Below are 8,681 nucleotides of genomic sequence, written 5' to 3'. Positions count from 1 at the left end.
GGTTAAAGTCATCTCTGTTTGCAAGCCTTGCTTTTAGCCTGTCTTGCACTTCTGGAGGGTCAAATTGTCCCCGCCCCTTCACAGGCTTCTTTCCTGTCAATAACCAATCAGCCGCATGGATTGAATTTACAATTGAATATAAGTTACAGATGGATTTTATAAACACATAACAAAAATAAATAAATAAAAATCTGGGAATTTAGGTATGAAAATATATATCACATTATTTTACATACAATTACATTATTTTTTTTTACATACAATTACCCATTTATACAGTTGGGTTTTTACTGGAGCAATCTAGGTAAAATACCTTGCTCAAGGGTACAGCAGCAGTGTCCCCAATCTGGTATTGAACCAACAACCCTCCAGTCAAGAGTCCAGAGCCCTAACCACTACTCCACACTGCTGCACCAGAATTAAGAATTATTAGAATTAAGAATTGTCATTTGTTAAGGTTTGCGCACACAAGAGTCGTTTCTGGCAGAAATGAGTTGTTCGGGTTTGCAAACTCATCTTACATGAAACTAATTCAAAATGAAAAACACAGCTATGTCTTTTAATGCTCATATTTTGCATGGCCGATAACAGCATTTTCTTGGCACTGATTCTGTGCTTTCTCCAAATCCCTGGTGTAATTTGATTGCGATTGACTGGCTCAGTAGCAGAATGGTTGGTGGGAGGCGGTTGATAATTATGCAGTGTTATCCACTCCGATTCGTGCATTGGCATTTCGGCTTTCATCCTGTCTGTTGATATCAGGCCGTTTGCCAGTCAGGATTTCTGACTTGTCAGCATGCATCACGGTCAAAACCAGAGAAAAACACCACCTGCTGAAACAAGGGAAGTGCCAACCTCTCTCTGATACACAGTCTGGCTGCCAACCATGGGGAGTCATTAGGGGAAGCAGCTGATTGGTCGACGACAGGAAAGAAGGCGTTAAAGGGGAGGAGGCTCAAGTTTGACAGACTACCTGAAAGTAGGGTGTAAAACCTATTATGCCAGATGTCCTGGAAGTGCACACCAGGTAAGGTTTATGGAATCATTTCATTAGATGAAGTGCCTCTAATCCAAACACAATTACTATACCAGCATACAGAACACTGAATCAATACTGTATTACTGTCACAAAACCAGCTATGAGATGCACGGTGAGATGACGGGGGTACTAAATATGGATGCTACCATATTGCGGATTAAACTTTTATCTGTTGAGCCTCCATTCTTAATGCCCACCGCAGCACTCATCAGCACCATGTCTGGATACAGCCCTCGTGTTGATTCATTTCCCGCTGGGGGATCGAATTCAATCTTTCGATTTTAACAACGACTGTGCTGATGAGAAAGAAAAGTCAGAGGGATGGAGTCATAAAACTGCAATACCTTCGAGAGAATGTCTGGTACAAGCAGGGCTACAGAAACATGGAAGGGAACTTCCAGGCTGCATACATTCATTCACACTGATTAGCAGGGCTACTCACAGGAGGGCTCTTGGGCCACAGAACAGGGCTCTATGGTCCCATGTAAGGGTTTGAATGGGCTTTAATCCCCCTTTCTCAAGAACATTTTGCTTTAATCTAATGTAAATGATTAAAATTACATTCAAATCATTCATAGAAAGAGAAAACTACATTGGTGAATCTAAAATGATATAATTTTCAACTTGAATTAAGAACGCATCCATGAACATAATGTTTGTAAGCTGTTCGAGTATAGTTGCTACAGCCAGCTTTTTAGTTGTTGTATTATTTTCTTTTCTTTCTCTGCTGTCCTTCATTCCCTTCTACTACAAAGATTGATGTCAGGATTTAGGTCAGTGCTCTCCGAGATTTTTATGAGAAGATTGTTTTTTTCATCCTTCATTTAAAAACTGGGTCCTCTGTGCTTGCAAATACGCTGGGGGGATTTTGTTCTATTGAAAGGTCATCTCATTACAACATGTCTGGATACTATCACCACAACTTGTTCTATGATCACAGCATGTAATTCAATCAGGGTTTATGAGGTCAATTAATCATCCCTCTTTAGAGCTTACTTAATGTAAACCATCATTATTATTTATTTCTTAGCAGATGCCCTTATCCAGGGCAACTTATAATTGTTACAAAATATCACATTGTTTTTACATACAATTACCCATTTATACAGTTGGGTTTTTACTGGAGCAATCTAGGTAAAGTACCTTGCTCAAGGGTACAGCAGCAGTGTCCCCCCACCTGGGATTGAACCCACAACCCTCTAGTCAAGAATCCAGAGCTCTAACCACTACTCCACACTGTTGCCCGCGCATGCGTTAATGAATCTGCAGAGAAGATTATATTTGTATAGCTTAAAAAAAAAGAGAATGTTTCTCAAAAGCACTAAGCACATTTAAAATAGCCGCTTGTTCTACTTGACCTGATACTGCATACTGCATTCTCGAATGAGGGAATCAAGGGCCACAGGCAGTGAGCGTAGCTGAAAAAACACTTCCATGAAGGAATCGATGAGATTTTAAAGAAACAAAACCCAGAGCCGACCCAGAAGATTGAAAACATCATCAACGATAAGGCAGTAGCTATTCCCCTTTAACTGTAACCTATGACTCTCAGCCACTTCGCACAATATTATACAGAAAGCTCCTTTAAAGCTCAGAATCCGGACCCCCTCCTTCCCTTGGGGGGGCACACATCTGCGGTTGTAGCCCAGAGACAGTCCCTAACTATCTCACAGGCCCTCTCCAGTCCACACGCTTCACTGCATTGCTCTGTTACGACACATCAATTTCAGGGTGCAGTGGTGTGCTGATGTCTGTATTATTCATAGCCCTTCTGCCTTCTAAGAATGACACAGCTCGAGAAAAAATATTCTGTCTCTCTCACTTCTCACCCCTTCGCCAGACTCTCTGAACTGTCAAGTAGTCGGTTCGTTTTGAAGTTTAATATAAAAATAACAGTAAGACAATGTCACACAACTATCAACTTGTGTATAAGAGTATTAAAATAAATCGAATAAATAAAAAAACAAAAACGTTATGTCGAGATCACAAGAACTCGACATTTCGAATTGCTTTATCTAGTGTCCTATGAGCCTCTGTAACCAGCAGTCATTAATCAACTTGTATATAAGAGGATTAAACATACATAAAAAGGGCAGTAGAAACCTTTTTGTCGAGAACACAAGATAAACTGTCTCAGGCTCTACAGCTATGGCCAAAAGTTTTGCATCACCCTATAGAAATCACACGTTTTGCTTCATAAAGCCGTATATAAAACCTGGTGAATAATGTAACATATTGAATTACGCACCGCTTTGTAGTTTTCCATATACTTAACGTGAAATACTGTACTACTATTATGGCTTCCGGTAGACTTTTGTGATATGATTTTGTAGTTTCTTTGATTACATGTTAAATAAAAGATCTAAATCATGTTCATGCAGTTTTTTTTTTAAATAATGCCTAAAATTCTAGGGGATGCAAAACTTGTGGCTATAGCTGTAAGAAAACACAGAACAGCATATTAAACACTTGAAATATTAAGAAAATGTAGCTGCTCTAACATATGCAATACGCTGGTACAGCAATGGGATTGTTAAACCTTTCTTTAAGGCCTGCCATCAAGCAGCTTAATAAACTGTCAGGCATGGAGACTGAATCATACCAATGAGCCGGTCGGCTGAACCCCTGATCTGTAGATCTTCCCTGGCTGTGCTAACCCCATTTACTGCTTGAGCTGCTTCCGTTGTGCTTTGCCAGCCCCAGATCTTAACATTACAGCCTGACTGTGTCAAACATGCTGCTTACAACGTACATCCAATTACCTGGTGCTGTAGAGCACTACAGCTGTAACACCGACTTCAAACTGCCGACTGACAGGGTGCCATTATGTCTCTGAAGCCACATCGAACAGTCTAGCATTATCTCAGCGTGGATAGAAACATCTGTTGCCTGTGTCACACGCTTTTATGTAATCTGCTTGTTGTAACCCTCTAAAAATTCAAATTCGGTAGGTTTTGGGATTCAGGTTCCGGCTCCGTGCACTTGCCAGGAATTCATTCCTGGGTTTAGTGTCTCATTCAAAAACTATTTCGCAGTTAGATTGGCACAAGATGTGTAGTTGAAGTGGGTTAGCGTGTGCTGTTACAGAACCGTTTAAAATATACATGAGTTGAATGGTGGTCCGGTAGTTCCCCTAGCAGGTGTGGCCCCAGGTGATCAAATGCTTAAGTGAGTGTGACAGCGTGGGAGATTCAGCGCTAATATATTTGAAATGCCACCTCAAGCTAAATTAACAATGCTTGCAAAAGCTCCGCTAACAGGGGAGGATTTGTGCAGCGATTAATTATTTGAAATAGAAAGAACCACACACAGAATTTAAAGGCTATTCTCCACAAAGTGCCATAGACTCGGAATTTGCAAAGTCTTGGATATGGAAGGAACTGCTAATTTACTATTGATCTTTATAAGCCACCAATAAAAGGGGTGCTCTCTCCAGTCCAGGGCAGGCTTGAGACATGGAGACTGAACTGCTGCCTCTCTCACCCTAAATCGAGATAACTTTCATGCTTTCCTTTTTGTTCTTTCCCAGCTTCCAGCAGTGCCACAAATGCATTTAATAAACATACATATAAATGATATTTTCTGTTCTGTTTGATTCCGGGAATCTCTTGACAAGACCTTGCCCATAGGGCAAAAATAAAAAATACATGTAATATTGCTTTAGAGATTTGCTCACATTATCTTCTCATCTGCAGAAAAAAAAACAGTAATTGGTTTTAAAAGGAGTGAGAGCTTCACAATGAAAAGCAGTGGGGAGCACACATTATTGCTAAAGCCTGTGGCAGCTCCCTCACATGTAGAAAATTAATACCGTTTTTCTATTGATGATTCATCAGCCATCTACCTTTGTGAACCTTTCAATAACATTGCAACAGAGTTCTGACTGCTGTAAGTGCAGCTAATTAGGGTTCATGTGCAGCGACAAACAGAAACTGGTGCTTTGAGTTTGGGAGCTAATGAAGCCAGTAAAATGTAAAATTCACTGCATCGATCTCACTTTTTTCTTTATGACAAGCAGTCTTCCTACTGGAAAAGGAGCTTGCAGAATCCATTTGCTGGGTCACTTGTAAAATGCAAGGCAGTGTCATTATTGCAGAGTATTTTTGGTGTTTGCTTGTGAATGTAAAGCTATGCAAAGTTTGCTGCAAAAAAATGATCATTGAAGTGACAAGAGAAACTTTGCCATCATCAGCAAACGTCAAGCAGACATCGGGCAAGGAGGTCATTCATGACAACCGTTAACCGGAGGTAGTTACCAATAATATTCAAGTCAGGTACATGCACAGCTACCTCTCTGTGCTGTGTGTTTGAGATAATCTCCTCCTCCCCAAACAAGACTATGAATCAGAATCAAGTAAGTGACCATGCTGTGATACCAGCAGGTATTCTCTAAGAAAATGCTGTTCTTAAAAGATTTGTCCTGACTGAAGGGGGAGAAGAGGGGAGACAAGAAGCTCCTGAGAGTAATATATATAAAACATTTGCTTTGCCCTTTTCTCTTACAAAGAGTCACAATCTAAAAATCACATTAAGCAAAACAGTGGTTCTGGCAGGAAAATGACTTTAACCTTAGATCATATCATGTAAACATATTTTAGGTGCTTCCAATACCAGATCAAATCATCAATCGAATAGCTAGTATCTTATTTGTCCTTCAATAAACGATATGTCCAGTGATCGGCATGGCTTCCCTACGGCCAGCCTCTCCACTTATCTGCGAGCTAATTTGTGGGCAGGGGTACCTCGAAAGGCGAGGGCAAAGGCCAGAGAATGTGGTGTAAAATATATATAATGTAGTCGTGTTGTCCAGTCTGTTTAATACATCATCTATTGCGTAAGTTTCCTGGCTGTACTAACATTTTGAATCGCTACCATTTGTCATTGCTGCTGTAGGTGTTGTAGTATGCCCATTTATAAGCCTTTATAATAGTTATATTCCCCTGCTGCTGGAGACATGGCTTCAAACCCGGCTCAGGTCCCGAATGAAACGAGTTTGATAGTGGCCTCAAATTGACCTCAAAGACTGCGGGAATTCATTAACACTGCTTCATGGCACCAAGACAGCATCAGATTACAATTCCATTCAATCGACTGGTGAACATGATGGGAGTGAGCTGCACAATCCTATTGAGCTTCCATTGAGCAGCCCAGACCACCCCCCCACAGCATTTGCTAGAGTGACAGGCATGCTGTGAATCGGCAGGGTGCTGTATCTTATAGATCAGCTCTGCTTCAGGGGTTTGTGTGATCGGTGCTCACTCGTTCGTAGCGCGGTCTCACGCTGGGTTTTGCCAGGGTTTCCAAAAACAGCCCATTAAAAAAAAAAAAAAGACATGATAATCTCCCTGAACATCGAAATGCGCAAACAGCGACTGGAAACCTTTGATCCCTGCATCACATGGAAGAAGCTCCAGCTCACATCAGACAGACTCCTCAGAAGCACAAGAGCTGCAGTCTGATTCATTTATCATGGTGTTGTGACTGCTGTTCAGTCATTTGCTTTGTTGGAAGCACTTGAAGTGTGTCTAATTACTGTGTAGTTACTTAGTAAATACATGCACACTTACACATAATTGCAATGCTATTATGCACAGTTGCAATATACTTAATGTGTAAATCTTTTTGCATGATATATGCAAGTACACAATTGTGTCAGAAAAGGGTTAGGATTAGTGGGGTTAGGGTTAGGATTAGGTTTATATCTACCAAATAAATGTACACATTAAGTACTGGGAAAGCATTTAAAAAGGAAAGCTTGCACAGACAGTTCATACAGTTCATGTTGCTTGATAACTTATTAGTTAAAATTGGATCTAACTAAAAATCACAGGAACCACATCATAAAACACCAGCTAGTTCACTATGAGAAGTCTTTAATTGGTTCTCACATTATGGCCCCTGCTCCATGCATTGTGTGCTGATATCACCTAGATAAAATTCTGCCTAATAGGCTGAAACCAGCTGTCCTACACAAAAATGTACAAACCCACACCTGCATTAGATGTTTGTTTCTGGTATGGGAACTTCATTGGGTGAGTTTTTCCTTTTGTGAAAAACAAGACTCTAGTTAAGAACGTCTCCCAACTTGAAGGCATTCAGCCCATGAGCTATTGATTTCTGTCAATCTGAACTCAAAGGGAATCTGTTTAAATGAATGTGTGTTAAAGATCTCTGTCTATTACTGAAGGAGGAATCGCAGGTACTGAATCTGGCTCCTGTGCCTGAGAGGCATGCTTACCCTTTCGTAAATGACGGGTGATGGACACGGTGCAAACACACAAGGAAGGTGATGGTGCCACTCGTAGAATTTGAAAGATAGGTTGTGCAGTGCGCTTGCAGTGAGTCAGCTAGGCTTTTATATCAGAGATGAAACAGGTCCTATAGAAGACCATTGAAAACCTTGTGACCTAAAGGGCAGGGCAGGCAATGCCCATACATACAGTGCAATACACATACATACAGAATACAGGGCAATGCACATACATACAGAGCAATGCACATACATACATGGTAATGCACATACATACAGAGCAATGCACATACATGCAGTGCAATGCACATACATACAGAGCAATGCACATACATACATGGCAATGCACATACATACAGTGCAATGCACATACATACAGTGCAATGCAGTTCACTGGCTCTCAAAGACACAGACACACACACACACACACACACAGAGCCACACAATGCATGTGTGCATCAAATATCTGTGTACATTTTACCCTGGCAGCACTGGTAAGATGTTTGCTTTACTAACAATTTGAATAAAAGCAAAGTTTTAAAATACGCTCCAGCAGTGTGGATTGTGTGTTCAGATCATTGGTATGTCAAAAGTTAAAACATTATGGTGTCATTCTACCAATGGCACCCTCCCATTGTAACAGCGCAGTCCCACTGTCTGTCTGTGTCTGCATTGCCATTGTAGTGCCACTGTCTGTCTGCATTGCCATTGTAGTGCCCCTGTCTGTCCTCATTGCCACTGCAGTGCCACTGTCTGTCTGCACTGCCATTGTCATGCCACTGTCTCTCTGTGTCTGCATCGCCATTTCAAATCGTTTAGTAAAGATTGCAATGAAGGAAATAAAATCTGAGCAGTGTGGCTGATGAAGCAGGATTCAAATGAAGTGAATCACAGGCAGATGGCATGTTATTTCCTAGCTGTAGACAGTGATTCATGTACCTACAGTAAGAGGCTTCTTAATCAGTTTGGGTGAAGCCCAACTATGCTGCCACCACGCAATTGATTCACTTCCTGTGCGGCAGGTATTGCGGCCCCCGTATAAGCTGCCTATGTGTTTGTATGTCCTCATTTTGATCACGTAATGTGATTTCGTAAAGTGGTGGGTTTTGGATCGGAGGAATAGCAGGAGCATTTTGATTACACTATGATGTCGATTCTATTAGCCAGTGATTCGATTAAGTGGTATCTGCTATTTAGCACTTGGTATTGCTGAATTTAAAAGTACTCAAAGAATCTCTGTAAATTTCAATGACAAACGATTCGATGGCGTTGAATTTAATAAGTTTCTTTTTCAGTATTTCTGAAACACATCTTCTGCACGGGGGAGTTGAACAGAGTCAAAGTGAAAATAGAAATCTTGCTGATTCACCTTTCCTATTTAAGACCGGCACA

Source organism: Acipenser ruthenus, chromosome 37, assembly GCF_902713425.1.
Source record: "Acipenser ruthenus chromosome 37, fAciRut3.2 maternal haplotype, whole genome shotgun sequence".
NCBI classification, from domain to species: Eukaryota; Metazoa; Chordata; class Actinopteri; order Acipenseriformes; family Acipenseridae; genus Acipenser; species Acipenser ruthenus.
Note: the sequence above shows the minus strand (reverse complement) of the source record.